We start from the raw sequence: 17,145 nt of genomic DNA, 5'->3' as shown, positions 1-17,145 counted from the left end.
AAAGTAGCCTGAGACTACAGAACGTGGGTGGTGAGAGACAGAGCTGTCGCTGTGGCCTTTCATATTTTATTTTTTGAATATACACAAATGCCAGCTTTCACAGTCTTAAAAATTATATGATGAATTATTGAGTATTTAATAGGAGGAAACAGAAAGAAAGACAAGAAAATTTACCAACGAGGCAGTATATCTTGATTAATGTAGAATTGATTGTTTCTCACGAAGAATTAGACAAGTTTTTAACAAAGATTCAAGGACTGATAAAGACCAATAGCCAAGTAAAATCTCCACATGATTGCTTTATAGGCACCTTTCAAAATATAACCCAAGAAAACTTGTGATTTATGCATCCCTAAATTTGCTCCTTCACAAATCGTTTCCAGCTTATTAAAATGCACTACAACACATTCAGTTGTTCAAATCAAATATATTAGAATCATTTTGTCTTTCCCTTATTCCTGCATCCAGCACATTAATAAAATATAATGTCATCTCTAAAAGACACTCCAAATATGTACTATGTCCATCAATGCTTTTATCAGTTTTGTTCTAATAATGTTCCTGCTTCTAGTCTACTCCAGCCCACCCACTTAGTAACTATGTTAGCCTTTAAAAACATAAATCAGGTAATGTTACACTCTTGCTTATAGTCCTAAAATATTATCTTATTGCTTGCATAACAAAATCTTAAACCTTTAACTCCAGGTTTTTTTTTTGTTTTTTGTTTGTTTGTTTGTTTTTTGCCTTTTGGGTCACACCCGGAGATGCATAGGAGTTACTCCTGGTTCATGCACTCAGGAATTACTCCTGGCAGTGCTCGGGGGACCATATGGGATGCTGGGAATTGAACCTAGGTCGGCTGCGTGCAAGGCAAATGCCCCACCCGCTGTGCTATTGCTCCAGCCCCTAACTCCAGTTTTTAAAGCATTTTTAAACTGACTTTATCTCTTATTCAAGTTCCAGCCACCTGACCTTTTATTGACCAAGCTAGTCTTCCTTAACTTTTTTGCACACTCTCTTGCCTTATCCTTGATGCTGTTTCTCCTTATTTTCACATGACTGAGCCTATCTTTTAAGCACATTCCTGCTTAAAATGTCACCACCTCAAAGAAGTCCTCCTTGACCTCCCAATCCAAAGTAGCCAATTTCTGTCATATCACCATATTTTAGGGCTTTTCATAGTACAGTTCTTATCTGATATTTTGAATCTAATCTTAATATTTATGGTCTTTCATTCTCAGTTGAAATGTAGACTCCATAGACTGTCTTTTGCACCAAGAGAGAATGAGAAGGATATAAGGTAGAGACATATGAAGATTTTTCTTTTATTTTTGGCTATGTTACGTTTCTTAAACTGCCAGGCACATTGTTCATTTTATTACTCTATCTACCTTATATAAAAGTTGTCAAGATTCTTTTGTGTGTGAACTATTTTATAGCTTGTAAAATTAGAGAAAGAGTTAAAATAGTCATTTGAAACTAATACTTATTCGGTACAAAAGTCTGGTAAATACCTAGTCTCACGAGTGACCTAACAACTATAGTGCCAGAACTATTTGGAAGTTGATGTAGGTTAAATTATGTCTCTGACCCCCTCACCTCCTCACCCTCTCTCCCCACACAAACACAGACACACAAGATGTGTCCAACTCCTATTGCTTCACATCTCAGAATACATACTTATTTGGCAACAAGATCTTTTTTTTTATCAGTAAAGGAATTTAATCCAATATAAAGCAATAAAGAAGCCACAGGGGAACAACAAAGACACAAGGAAAAAAGTGAGCAATATTTCTGAAGTGGTAGGTGTAAATTCAGCAATAAAAGTTTACTAAAATAGCATGGACATACTGAATAGAGAGGACAGCAAATATCTGCTATTTGCAAGATAGATACTATAGATTCAAAAGCATGGACTTTAATCATAAATATGAGTATCATATCCATGTGTATTTACCAGGGAGAAAATATAAAGTTTCATATACATCTTTCCTTTAGCTTTTTCATTATTAATTTTATTGAATCACCGTAAGATAGTTATAAGCTTTCATGTTTGGGTTACAATCACACAATGATCAAACACCCATCCCTCTACCAGTGCACATTCCCTACCACCAATGCCCCCTTTCCCACCCTCCCTCTGCCTCCATGGCAGACATGATTCTCTCTACTCCCATAATCTTTCTCTACTTTTGATCATCATGGTTTGCAATACAGACCCTGAGAGGTTATCATGTTTGGTCCTTTATCTACTTTCTGCACACATTTCAGATTCCTCCAGCCATCTTTTTCTTAGTGATCCCTTCTCTATTCTAGCTGCCTTCTCCCCTTTGCTCATGAGGCAGGCTTCCAGCTATGGAGCAATCTATCTGTCCCGTGTATCTACTATCCTTAAGTGTGAGCCTCATGTTATGTTGTTTCATACTCCACAAATGAGTGCAGTCCTTCTATGTCTGTCCCTCTCTTTCTGTCATTTCACTTAGCATGATACTCTCCATGTCTATCCATTTATAAGCAAAGTTCATGACTTCATCTCTCCTGATAGCCGCATAGTATTCCATTGTGTAAATTACCAAAGTTTCTTTAACCAGTCATCTATTCTAGGGCACTTGGGTTGTTTCCAGATTTTGGCTATTGTGAACAGTGCTGCAATGAACATATAGGTACAGATGTCATTTCTACTGTGCCTTTTTGCATCCTCGAGATATATTCCCAGAAGTGGTTTTGCGGGTATCATATATAAACTCAATTTCTAGTTTTTGAAGGACTGTCCGTATTGTTTTCCAGAAAGGCTGGACTAGTGGGCATTCCCACCAACAGTGAAACAGTGTCCCTTTTCCCCCCCACATCCATGCCAGCACTGGTTGCTTTTGTTCTTTTGAATATCACTAGTTGATATTTGCTTCATAGAAACTGTTTGGAAGAGTTTTTGATATTTCAATTTCATGGAAAAGCTTAAAGAGGATTGGCAGTAAGTCCTCTTTAAAGATTTGTAAGAATTCACTAGTGAATCCATCTGGCCAGGACTTTTGTGCTTGGGGAGATTTTTATTACCGTTTCAATTTCCTTGGTGGTGATAGGTCTGCTCAGGTATTCCAGGTTTTCTTGGTTCAGCCTTGGAAGGCTATAGGAATCTAGGAATTTATCCATTTCCTCAAGGTTTTTGTGTTTCACGGCATAAAGCTTCTCAAAGTACTTCCTGAGGATCCTATGAATTTCAGTAGTTTCTGTTGTAATGACCCCCTTTTCATTTCTGATTCGGTTTATTAGGGTTTTCTCTCTCCCTTTCTTTGTAAGTTTTGCTAGAGGCTTATCGATCTTGTTTATTTTCTAGAAGAACCAGCTGTTGGTTTCATTGATCTTTCAGATTGTTTTTTGGGTTTCCATCTCGTTAATCTCTGCTCTGAGTTTTATTATTTCCTTCTTCCTGTTTGGATTGGGCTCCTTTTGTTGGTCATTCTCCAAGCTCTTAAACTGTGAGGTTAGGTTACTCATGTGGGCTGGCTCCTCCTTCCTGAGGAATGCTTGTAGATCTATAAATTTTCCTCTTAACTCAGCTTTTGCTGTGTCCCATAAGTTTTGGTAACTCGTGTCTTCATTTTTGTTCATTTCCAGGAATCTTTTGATTTCCCCTTTGATTTCCTTTCTAACCCACTCATTGTCCAATAGTGAACTGTTTAATTTCAAGGTGCTTGATTTAGTTTTCTGTTGTCTGTGTGATTTACTTCTAATTTCAGCACATTGTGCTCTGAGAAGATTGTTGATACAATCTCTATCTTCTTAATTTTATGGAGATATGTTTTGTGGCTCAGCATGTGGTCTATCTTGGAGTATGTTCCATGCACACTTGAGAAGGATGTGTATTCAGCTTTTTGAGGATGAAGAGTCCTATATATATCTACTAAGTCCCTGTCTTCCATTTTTCCCCTCAGATGAAGTATGTCCTTGCTAAGCTTGTGTCTGGTTGATCTATCAAGAGGTGATAACGCAGTGTTGAAGTCTCCTGCTCGTATTGTGTTGCTATCGATGTCTTTCTCCAAGTCTATGAGTAGTTGTTTTAAGTACTTTGCTGGTCCCTCATTAGCTGCATATACATTTAGTATTGTAAGTTCTTCCTGTTGTACAGATCCCTTGATCAATAAGAAATGGCCTTCACTGTTTCTTGTGACCTTCTTCAGTCTGAAATCAATGTGGTCTGATACTAGGATGGCTACCCCAGCTTTTTCATGGGAGTTGTTTGCCTGTAGGATTGTTTTTCCAGCCTTTGATTCTAAGCCCTATGTTTGCTTTGACTATAGAGATGTGTTTCTTGCAGGCAGAAGAATGTTGGGTTCAATTTTCTAATCCATCCTGCCACTCTGTGTCTTATAATCGGTGCGTTTAGCCCATTGATGTTGAGAAAGATTATTGTTATGGGGTTTTGTTCCATTTTTCTGTTGAAATTTGGTGTATTTGAGGGGCCTGTCTAGTCTTAAAGTAGCCCATTTAGTTGCTCTGGTAACTATGGGTTTGAGTCTATGAAGTTTCTGAGCTGTTGTTTGTCTGTGAAACTGTGTGTTGTTCCTTCTGTTATGAATGAGAGTCTCGTTAGGTAAAGTACTTTTGGTGAGGAATTTATTTCATTGAATTTTTTCGCTATATCCCACCACTGTTTTCAGGCCATGAGGGTTTCATCAGACAAATCAGCTGTGATCTTAAGGATGCTCCTTTATAGGAAATTTCTTTCTTTGATCTTGCTGTTTTCAGATTTTTGTCTCTATCTAAGGTTTTGGGGTTGATCAGGATGTGTCATGGGATATTTTTATTTGGATTTCTTCTAGCTGGTACGCTTCGGGCCTCCTGAATGTGGTTGCATGTTTTTGTCAGCTCTGGGAACGTCATAGCAATGATGTCTTTGATGGTTTCTTCTTCATCAGTGTTTTCTTCCTATCCCTCTGGGACTCCAATAAATCTTATGTTACCTTCTTGGCTTCATCATGATCTTCTCTTGCCATCTGTTCCCGAATTGTGAGTCTCTTTTCCATTTTCTGCTCTTATCTGGAGAGTCTCTGGACTTCATCTTCGAGCTTACTGATTCTCTCCTCAGAAGCTGTTACTCTGCCGCTGAGGCCTTCCACTGAGTTTTTCAAATCTCCTACCAGGTTTTTCAGGTCTGACATTTCCGTTTGTAATTTTATTTTCATTTGCCTCATTTCTACCTTCAAATCCTCTTGTCTTTTATTGGCATTGCTTCCTATTGTTTCTTTTAGCTCCCTAAGCATCCTCAGTAGCTCCCTTCTAAATTCTTTGCCAGAGAGGTTGTCTAGCACTTCATTACCGTTGGTGTCTTCTGGGTTAGCCTCTTCAATAGGTAAGCTTGGTGGGCTTCTGCGTTGCTTTACCACTGTGACCTGTGTGGTTTGGACCTTCATGTTCACTGTTACTATTCTGCTTAAGATGCAGAATTAATTGAGATGGGCTAAATGAATTATTGGCTAATGTGTTTCTGGTGGTTAAGCTAACCTAGTGAAAGTTCCATATAAGAGGGTAACTTATGGTTCCTATGGGATATGAAGGAGGAGTGGCTCCGGGAAGGGGCCCTGTCACTGGGCGGGTACCTGGATGAGTGAGCTGAGGGTGCCAAATGGCTAAGCTTTGGGTTAGTGTGGTGTGCCTCAATTCCTGTCCCCCGTAGACCAAGGATGAAAACCAGCTGTTTTCAGGGGATCTAGTAAGACGTGAAGCCCCAGGAAGGGGCCCTGCCACTGGGAGGGTACTTGGGTGAGTGAGAGGCAACAAGGTCTTTGCAGGTGTAATAAGTTTGATGAAGTCACACTGAACTCCAATTCCAATGCCACTGAAATCCATACAAGTAGATAGTCATGTGAAGACAAACATACAAAGGTACCAGGATTTATGCCAGTCAAGGTGTGCCTTGAGCTCCCAAATGCCAGGAGATTGAATGGATAAATCCTGATAACATCTTCATTTTTAATATCTTAACTCCAGAACTCTGAGACAATACATTTCTGTTGCTATAAGACACAGTTGGCAGAATTTTGTATGGAGCCCAAGGAAAATAATGCAGATACAATGAAAGTAATAGACATTGGACCAGAAAGGTGTTAAAAGCAGATGCCTTGCATGTTGCCAATGCCATTTTTATACCCAGTTCCACATGATCTTGGAGGTCCCTGAGCACCATTGAGTGCAGGCCATCCTGGCACTGCTAAATATACATACTGTGATGGTACAATGACTCTGTGGATCAATCCTAAATTAAAAGTTGTTTAGAACCCACTCAGGTATACGAGAAAATGAAATAGCTAGTTTTCCATGGAAACTTTATTGTTATTGGTTGAAGCAGTCATTGCCTTTCAGATCTTATTAGCTTAGTTGAGGTTAGTAGAATTGCATTTACATTGATTTTTAAAGAGTGGCATACTTGAGAACTTGCTTGGGTGGAGTTTACCAAGTGTGACTGATGGAGTAAACATACAGAGTTAAGAATATTCCAGATGACAAAGGAAAATCTTAATAAATATTGGATTAATATTACTCAAATCTGAAATATATCTTGGAAATGCGGCTTTATATTCAATTGGTAAATAGACAGAGTTAAAATAAGAATAATATCTAATCTTGCAAGATTACCGTTGGACCTTGGAGAATAGCTCCAATTCTGTTTCCAATTTAGAAGCCCAAAGAAATGCTAGTGTATAAACTCAGTACTACCTATGCTCAAATAATAGTGGGAAATCGGTAGGTATTACATCACATCATTTGTACATAAGTCTCTGGCAGTATGAGAAGATAACCCATGAATGTTCATTGCTATGTGGCTTTATCTAGATCAACCAGACATGGTCAAAAATTTTCCTTGACTGAAGGTTGGAGCTGGTGAGGCTCATACACCATCTACTCTTATATTTAAGTAGCTTCTGAATTAATTACACAGGTCTAAGTAATCTCTATAGAAAGCTAATGGACAGATACTAAGGGTCAACTGTTGGAAACACATACATATGAGTTTGAATCTAGGCTCCATTCCTTAATTGCCATAGATTTTTAAAAGTAAATTATTTAACTTTGATGCATTTAAGATTTTTCAATTAAAAACTTGAAATAATTATCATACCAACTTTCTAGAAGTTTGGAGATAATTAGGTGAGATGAGATATCGACAAAAGTAAAAATGTTACTGCTATTTGCTTATTTGTTTGTTTGGGAGTCACATTGGTGGTGCTCAGGGCTTACTTCTGGCTCTATGTTCAAGGATCACTCTTGGAGAAGCTGAAGGCATTATATGCTGTGCCAGGAATCAAACCTGGGTCTACAGCATGTAAGGCAAGCACCCTGCCAACAGTATTATCTCTCAGGTCTGTGTTATTGCTTTAATGAGCACTGCCTCCATTGAACATGCCAACTGGACTTATTCTCACAAAGAGTGTCTTTGGACTTTGCCAGTCCACATCAACCTTCATTATTAGCATCCACAAGTAATTAGTTGCCAAGTATCTATTCCAGCTAGTGGATAAGTTTCAAGTCAAGTCCTGGCCAGTATTGTTCAGCTGTGAGCAATTTGCCTTCCCTCTTCTCTCCTTGTCCTGCATCAGTGGTGGGTTTCTAAGGAAAGTGCCAGAAGGCCAAAAAGAATTTTTAGGTGAAATAATATGTCATCTGTACAAGAACAGCTGCAGTAGACCCCATTCTTGGCTCTGTTTTCTCTCCTACTGTTCCAATACCTTGTATATCTGTTTCCTTCACCTCCCTCCAGCTGCCCCTGGTTCCACTACTTTCTCTACCTCATGTTCTATCATCATTTGCAGAAGCCCAGTGTCATAACTCAAATGTATATGGCCCTCAATCAGAAATAATATCATGAACAACTGGTACTGACTACCAGAAGGAACTGTGTAAGAGGTAGCTCTGGGGCAGAGTCCAGGGGCATCTGCAGAGTCAACAGTAAACCCTTCACTAGTTGGATTCTTTTAGGGTGGGGGAATCCTAGAGGGCACAATGGAATGCAATAGAACAGTGAGGCAGCAGAGGTAGTGGGCTTGACTTTAGATCATTCATATTGATCAGAACAATGGCAATAAGCTTACACGGGAATATCTTAGCTCTTATCTTAGGCTGTATCTTATTCTGGACTTCTCATTTTTATAAATTATTCTTAATTTTCTCTTTTTTTTCTTTTTACTCCCCTTTCTTATACTTCTTAGTCCACTATTTTATCTGCAAATGTTACATTACAATATGCAATCTGGCAGAATATTCAATCCTCCAGAACAGAAGACAGATGGAGCCAGATTCAAGAGAGTCACAGTAAGGTTCTGTGCTCATTTCTCAGGGATGCTCTAACAATGCTCCACATGTGGTAGCTTAGAACAAGAGAAACTCACTGTTTCACAAAACTGCAGACTGGAAATCTGAGATCAAACTGTTGGCTGGTCTCTGCACCTTATGAAACATGCAAGGAAGGAACTCTTTTACCTCTTTCTTCTTTGAATGTCCTCCAACACTTCTTGGCTTGTGGAATCTCTGTCTTTATCTCTGCATGACCTTTTCCCCAAGTCTCTTTAAATATATTCCTTTTGTACCTGTCTTTGATCAACTTTTCCATTTTATAAGGCTACAGGGTCAAGGCATATGTCAATTGGGTTAGGGCATAGTGACTCTCATCTTGTTTAACTCTACAAACCTATTTCCAAGTAAGGTGACATTTTTCACAGCTAGGACATAAGACTTCAATCCGTAACAGAGATTCTTCCCCACTAGGTACTCCCATGAGGTTCTCTGTCATTATACCAACCCCAAAGTCAAGATTTATAAACCAAGACACGTGTGCAGCAGTGCTCCTAAACTTCAGAGCACTTAACAGATTCTATAAGTTACCTACACCCTTTATAGAATCTGAGGACTAAAGCCAAGAATTTTCTGAGATTTCTGAGCTTTTAAGGACAATAGTTAAAAGTAGAAACCAGCAAAAAAAAAAAAAAAAAAAAAAAAAACGTAGAAACCAGCAACCCTTTATAGTGGAATAGCAGCAGCTGAACTACACGTATTTGCTCAGGGGTTATTCCTAGTGCTGTGCTCAGAAATGTTGGTTCTGGTACAAGCCATATATGATATAAGCACCAGGTGGGTGGTGGCAGGCTATATGCAGGACAAGTGCCCGTCACCTTCTGCTCTATCTCTCAGGCCCAGAGCCCACTAATATTTAGGCCCCTACCTCTATTCCACACTCATATACAAGATGTTTAACCAACATTGTATTTGCCTTATTTGGGGTCTATTTTAATATGTTTCTTCAACCTTACCCAGTCTGCGTAGACATGGCTTCTAAGACAATCCCTAAAGGCATACTGCTCAGAGAGAACAGTGTATCCAGTGAACCTCTTGGAGTAATAATGAGAATCAGTGAGTAACGCACTCTAACAATCCCCAAATGTGTTTTTAACACTGTTATTGTTGTTTTAACATTGAATACACTTAACCAGGAAATCCAAACTTCTTTCTGAAGCATTCCAACTGTTGTGTTTATACCCAGTTGCCATACAACATTTGCTCCCACTGTGTTTTATTTGGCAAAGGCCAGAGGAAGAGTTTTTGGAGCCAAGAAGCCTCAGATAGGGAATCTTTCCAATCCCTGGGGATCTGGCTTTGCTCCAAAATCAATAGTCACAGGGACAAATGCCAAAATTCATCTCATCCAGGGCTTTAACTAACCTTGGACCAGGCCCCCTATTTAGACCCTGAACCTGGGTAGGAAGAACCAGCTGAAAAAATAGAACCCAGCAAAGGTTATAGATAAATAAATCGAAATTGCATTTTTCCCATCAGAGACAAAAGGGGGAATCCTGAAGAGGAGATATTACATTCTACTCCTAAGCCCCAATTCTCAAATGCAACCTATTTGGCCAATCTCCTGAATTAAATGGATAAACCCAACTCATTTTGTACTATCCTTACATATTTTCCAGAAGTCTTTCATGTCAAATCACTGAGTATTTCATATTTTCATGACACAATTTGGGAACTTTGAAGTAAAAATATACCTGTCTTCAATGGTAATGTGTAAATATGACCTCTTTCTCCATGAATCGGATCATTATTTCATTTCCTTATACAGCGCCTCTGACTGAGCACTTACAATGACACACTATCACTAATCTGTGCCTTGGGAGTTTTAGATGAATGACACTAGACTCCAGATTTGCTTACAGATTGTCAAGGAAGACACTGACCCACATGGCCCTTGCAATAACAACGTATATGAACAAGTGTTAGGTATAGATTATGTGAATGATTAATTCAGCCTTAAAGAGAGAAGTGGAGAGGCTGGAGAGATAGCACAGTGGGTAGGGTGTTTGCTTTGCAGGCAGCCGACCCAGATTTGATTCCCAGCATCCTATATGGTCCCCTGAGCACCACCAGGAGTAACTCCTGAGTGCAGAGCCAGGACTAACCCCTGTGCATCGCCGGGTGTGACCCAAAAAGCACTGTCCTGTTGCACTGCCCTCCTGTTGTTCATCGATTTGCTCGAGCAGGCCCAGTAACATCTCCATTTTGAGACTTGTTGTTACTGTGTTTGGCATATTGAATACATCATGGGTAGCTTGCTGCATGCAAGGCAGACGCCCTACCACTATGCTATCGCTCCAGCCAAGAGAGAGAGAGAGAGAGAGAGAGAGAGAGAGAGAGAGAGAGAGAGAGGTGGAAGATTAGTCTTTTGTGCCAAAAAAGACTGGGCCTGATTGGTTTTTCAGAGACGAGAACAGAAACAGTGTAGAATCATGCAGGCAGCGCGTACATTCTACTCCAGTCCCAGTATTTTACGTCAATACATTCAAATCCCTTCACCTGTGACTTTTGCAGAAGGTCATAGACAAGAGAGATAGCACAGGGTTTACAAAGCTTTCACCACAAGTCTGCCAGGAGTGACTCCCAAACAGAGCCAGGAGTAAGCCCTCAACTCTGCTGGGTGTGGCACTCAAACAAACAAAAAAACAAAAAGCAAAGATAAATGGGTAATGAGAAGCTCTTTACAAGCACTCTAATATATCCTGCTCTGACAAAGTTTGAATTCTGTGCATATCTCATTTTTTTTCTTGCAGATTAATCTGGCTCAAGGTTTTCGGAGGTTTTGGAAGGATTTCGGAGAACACCCTTCTTTAGCAGGAAATGCTGTGTTTGTCCACTTTTCCAGCCAAGCATCAGATAATACCCTTCAACCAGGGATGCAGCAGGAGCAGTAAGTTTTCTGAGGGCTAGAAGTAGAGGATGCCAGAGAGTGTAATGGTGAGGAAGGGGCAGCTAAGAAGCAGGACAAGAGAACGGGAGACTGGACATGTGAAAACTCATTGAGTCTTATTTGGAGATTGCTTCTCTTGACCCCAAATGGAGAAGAGAACTGAAGGTCCATGATTAAAAACTGCAATACATGCTAAGAAAGTCTGAAATAATTTACACCAGGCATTAAACTGTTTTGCATGGGAATATAGTATGATGTAGACAACCCAAGAATTATGTCTTTCATTAAAAGGTTTGCAACTCAGTGTGCTGTGGTATAACTCTAGCAGTTTTTCTGTCTTGGTGATGGTTTTTTATTTTAACCACCATCATACAAACCAAGGAATGCAAACGCCTTGGAACATTCAGCTTCTGTGTTTTAACTATTGTCACTTCTTACTAATCATTTCCCTTCAGTACTTTACCTGCTTGTGCTGAGGTGAAAGGTGAATGGTTACACTGACATTGCCCCTCCTCCTTGTGTATTCTGAATGCAGCTATAAAGTAAACAGTCATTTCTTTCTTCATTATTCAAAGTTATCATTTGGGAGTTCAAAGCCCATTTGAGATTGTGCATCAAGAATGATATACATTAAAGTTGGGATTAAAGGAAAATCAGTTACATGAAAGAAAGGTGTTTTTGCCACAAATCTTGTGTGAGCATGTCAAGAAGTATATTCATTACTTAATTTAAAAAGAAACCAGGACAACTCTCAGAGATATATACCTGCATCTGGCCAGTCTTTCAATTAAGAACTCTATCTGTTTGAAGTCTAACTGTGAAGGTGGAGGAAATACAGTTCTCGGGCTAGCACATGTGTCTTGTTTAAAAGTAAATAAATAAATCTAAGTGCAACTCTAATTTTAGAATTTCACCCATAAACTGGTTTATCCTAAACATTCATCCTAAATATGCAAAACTAGGACAAGAAAACAGGCTTATAAGTATATCTGACTGACTTAGATTTGTGATAAGGAGAAACAGGATAAACTTTGCAAATCCCTTCCAATTCAATGATTCCATCATCTTTTTAAATTAGCACAGCGAGTAGGGCGTTTGCCTTACAAGCGGCCAACATGGCCGACCCGAGTTCGATTCCTCCGCCCCTCTCGGAGAGCCCGGCAAGCTACCGAGAGTATTCGATATGCCAGACACAGTAACAACAAAGTCTCCAATGGAGACGTTACTGGGCCCGCTCGAGCAAATCGACGATCAACGGGAGGGCCTTTACCTTTACCTTTACCTTACCTATATTTTTATTTGCCACTCCAGTTCCTCAATTCAGATATTATCCTTTTATTTACAATGCATCATCCACTGAGCGTACCATTGACTATCTGAAATTGGAAAACTATACCAGATCTGATGCAAAATATTGAATTTGAAACTACTGTGCTGATGTTTTGCACAATGCCTAGAATGTTGTGAGCTCTTGCATAAAAAATGACAAAAAAAACAATGTCTCTATTATTGTGGCATCACTTGGAAACATCTGAAGAGACTATAATGCTCAATGTGTTAATGGGGGTTTACTGAGATACTGGTATGCTGGGGCAGTTACGGCCTCTGGTCAGGGTGACTGCAGCCCTCTGTGATGTTCCTGATTCCAACTCAGTTCCCCACACACCGTCTGGTGTTTGAGATGAGTTTGATAAATGTGTGTGAAACTGAACTTAGACACACTAACCTCTCTGCCAGACCCCTCCTAAAGTGCCCAGAGTTCTCTTGTTTCCAAATATTAGGATGGGGAGGTCAGAAGGGTGAGACCTTCCCATGTGTTTCTGGCATTCTCTCTGATCAAGGCTTGATAAGTCAGAGTGTTATCTGAGGCTTCCAAAGCAGATGCTCAGAATCCATTTCTATACTTAACTCAATGTAATATTTTGTCAAAAAGCCTTTCATGATCTGGATAGGGACTCTGTGATCTGCAGAGTTTGAGTAGAAGCACTTTCCTTCTAAAACTTGGGGAGTTTTAGGAGAATATTTTAATGGGTAAAACCTAGTGGGAAAAATACCTCTGTCTCATATTTTTGCGCCCAGCTCGGCCATTTCATCACTTCCATATGGCTTTGCTCTTCCGTAACAAAAACATCAAAGTGGACTTGGCAAGGATCATCCCCCAAATATGCTTTCATTGTCTGTATTAGTGAATCTCTGTCCAGTCAGTAAAGGAGAATGTTTGATGGGGCAGAATGTCACTTGTTTCATAGAAAGAATGGACTAAGCAACTGCACTAAACCCTGACTAAACTCAGTGGTTTTATAACAAAGGAGAAAATTAGCATTTATCAAGTCCCTAACTGTGAGCCAAACACTTTAATATATCCCTGTTTTCATCTATAATACCAGAGAGGAAATCAAGGTTTGGAAAGACTGAGCAGTTTGCTCATGATCAAGTAGCAAATTGGTGGAACTAATGATTCCCTGAGGATTTGCACTCTGGTCCATTTGAGAAGTAAGCAAGTAAGCCCCAGTTTTTTCCTGTTTATTTAACTCTAAGATAAGTATTAGATCAGCAGAGATATAGAATCACTAACTCATAACTGTGCCTGAGTCCTGTTGATGTCTGACTTATTTGGAACTGGCTCTATGTTTTAAGGAATGCCAGTGAAGTACTGTCACAGTCTATCTGCACCTCTGTTAATGTGAACAAATGGATATGGATGCTAATAATGATGGAGGGTTTTATGGGACAGGCACCTTGGAACAATTACAAAAACCCTGCTGGTGTTTTCACCAGTGCATCCAATCTAGACAGTACCTGGAGAGGTCTTAGAAGACTGGCTTTATTCATCCATTGAAAGCATAAGGGTGCTAGGTAGCATTTTGCCACAGTAGCACCAGTGGACAATCCCCCTTTAATAATCAGTGATTTTCATTCTTGCTGGGGAAGTCTTTTTGTTTAACACCTAAAAATTTCCTAAAGTTGTAAGTCAAAAGCATCAAGCTAACATGATTTTGCAGTGATCTCTTGCACACAACACTATCTTTAAATAAAGGTGTCTTTATCACTAAAATTAACTTACACATATTTGTAAACAGTCCACTTTCTTTGTGATGATGCCAAGATAATGGGTGGAATGAACAGAGTCATATGATGTTCTCTGATGTTGCATAAATTTTTAATCAGTTCAGATGTGGATGTGAGTACCTATCTTCACATAAATTAAAAACACAATGATAAAGAAGCAAAACAAATATATGTGGATATTTATGTGTATGAGCTGTATAGTAAGTTTAGATAACTGAATAACAGCATATGGTTGTACAAAAAGTGCTTAGTAATCACTTTTATTAGCTATTTCTGCTGAAAATGACTAAGGCAACAGACTTGAGTTTGCTTTCAGATGTGGAGAAGCATGAAGAGGCCAAACTCAGTACCCAGCAGTGACAAGGTTTGACATATTCTCTGGCTGTTTGCCAGAGCCCCATAGCTTAAATGACCAACAAAATGCCAATAGATAGAGACATAAAAATGATAGGGTAGCAGTAATAAAGGTTTCTTGAAAAGTCATACCTAGCCCCAGAAGAATTCTTAAAATTATAGTTTCTACATTTAACATTAACACTAATAAATTTGTCCTATAAATCTTTTAAAGATCCTTAAAATGTATTTTTTGTTAATTTTACTGAAGTAACTGCATTATAACATATAAGTTTCAGGCATTTATCATTAAAAATCAACATGCATCTGTACTACATTAAGTTCACCACTAAGAACATCTTGATAAAGGTTTGTGATGTTGGAAAAAATGATTTTTTTCCTTTCGGTAAATGTATTATTCTTTTTCCAAAGTGAATGTTCTTACCAAACATCTTACTATCTGACACTTAATTTCTGTCAGCCATCATGTTAGAAATGTAGCTAGAATCTAGGAGATAAGTGACGAATTAGCTAAAGATTTGAGATCAATTGGTGGTAGATCAGCATTGGCACTCTGAGACTTCTCTGAGTCTTACAAGATTGGGACTTAAATTTCTGATCTTAAAGCAGATGAGATGGGCTTTCTAGAAAGAACTTCTACATATAGAGTTTAGAAAGAATATAGGAAATGTGAAGATCCAAGCTAGACCCTCACGTATCTTATCACAGGCTCAACATGGGCCCACAATCCACTCCCTCGTTCTTTGCAGCTACCTCACCTCAGGGTTCTTTGGACTCTGTAACTATAAACAGCAACCCCTAAATCTCACTGTGTGGTCTCTTGATTTTTTTATTTAAATAAATAATCTTTCTCTAACCACCCTCAAAACCTTCCTCCCACTTCAGATATATTTCTTGCTGCCAATAGATGAATAACTTGTTAAATCTAACCATCCAAAACTGTTTTAAAAGTGGCATGAGACTTAGTGGAAATTTCAGATTCAACAGCCGATGAGTGGACAAATTTTACAAAGGACCGAGTAGGTCACAACAATCATTCTGCCATTCTGGTCCTTAAACAGCTTCAACTGTTCGTCATGTTTTTATTTCAGATTAAGCAAATGGTAGACCAAGGGGTAGTTTGGATAATTCATTTTTGGTTATAACAAGAACTGACTCAAGTTGTTATACAAAATACTTAAGTATTTTGGGGAACTAGAGAAGAGTTGAACAACCAGATCTGAGGAAAGGGGGAAATAGCACCACTATGGGATATAACAGTAGGATTTTCAAAATACTCTCTTCTATTAATGTGCCTTTGTCTCCAGACTGGCCATCAGTCTAGAGAAAAAGCCAGACTGATCCAGTCTGAGTTATTGTTTTAACACAATTGGCTCTAATCTGTGAGGCAGGTTCCAAATACTGTGTGCAGAGAAGGAGAGACAGTTTTCAGAGAAAGATGTTTACTAGTAGGCCACAGTGGTATCTTAAGTGACCTCTTTGAGTGAAACAACTGTCCTGGAGTCAATCAGATAGCAGAATAAAAGTTAAAGTAAAACCCACATCCCTCCTGTCTCCTGACGTAGGTCTCTTTGATCTGGTTTTTCTTTGGGGTGGAGACACACCAGGCAGTGCTTAGAATTTACTCCTGGCTCTGAGCTCAGGAATCACTCCTGGTGAGCTCTGAGTAACATATGGGATGCTGGGAATTGAACCCAACTCAACCAAGTGCAAGGCAAATGCCTTAACTTGCTTCACTATCTCTGTCCCAGAAATGTCTACTTTTAACACAAAGTTATTTCCCCAAGGGAGCACACCACTCCTGGAGGTACTGATATACTGGATCGATGCATGGAGTAGAGAGAGCAAGTCCCTATTCCATCTACCTGCTCAAAAAATCCATTTAATATATTGTCCTCAAATAGAGGACATATCAGATATTAAACTGATAGCGTCTCTTTGGTCTGTTCTTCCACTTCAATTCCTTGCCTATTTTATGGTTTCACTTTATCTTCCCCCCAAAAATTCACCCTCCCAATTATTAACCCAGAAAAAATTGATATTCAAAAATCAAGATCTGATTGTGACTCTGTTTGCTAAGTAGTCATCTCCTGCCTTTCCTCCAAACTTCCACCCTGCCTCAAAGAACACATCAGTCCCCAGTGAGACTTGTATGACTTAAGAAAACAATTTCCTCACCATTCTAGAGGTTTGGGAATCTAAGATCTGATGATCACATTATGACATTCATTCTGGGCCTCTTCTCCTGACTTGTAGGTGGCCACCATCTCATCATGCACTCACAACATCAGTCCTTGGTGAGCTCATGGAGATGGAATACTGGTGTTTCTTCCTCACCCTTTAAGGACACCAGCACCATGGCTCTCAGGCCCCATCTTTATACTGTTATTTCACCTTCATTTTTTTTTTTTGTTCTCTACTTGTGTTGCAAGTCCCAACTCAATGGTTATAATACCATGAAGTATTATGAATGGACATTCTTTGAG

General features: G+C 39.2%; 1 pseudogene; it reads right to left on the bottom strand.

Moving 5' to 3' along the window:
- Nucleotides 1-16,444: 16,444 nt before the first annotated feature.
- On the bottom strand, nt 16,445-16,620 carry LOC130019852 (uncharacterized; annotated as a pseudogene).
- Nucleotides 16,621-17,145: the final 525 nt, after the last annotated feature.

The sequence above is a fragment of the Sorex fumeus genome, unplaced genomic scaffold (genome assembly GCF_029834395.1).
Source record: "Sorex fumeus unplaced genomic scaffold, SorFum_2.1 ptg000009l, whole genome shotgun sequence".
Taxonomy (NCBI): domain Eukaryota; kingdom Metazoa; phylum Chordata; class Mammalia; order Eulipotyphla; family Soricidae; genus Sorex; species Sorex fumeus.
The sequence above is the reverse complement of the archived record's forward strand: the minus strand, read 5'-3'. Positions and strand labels throughout refer to the sequence as shown.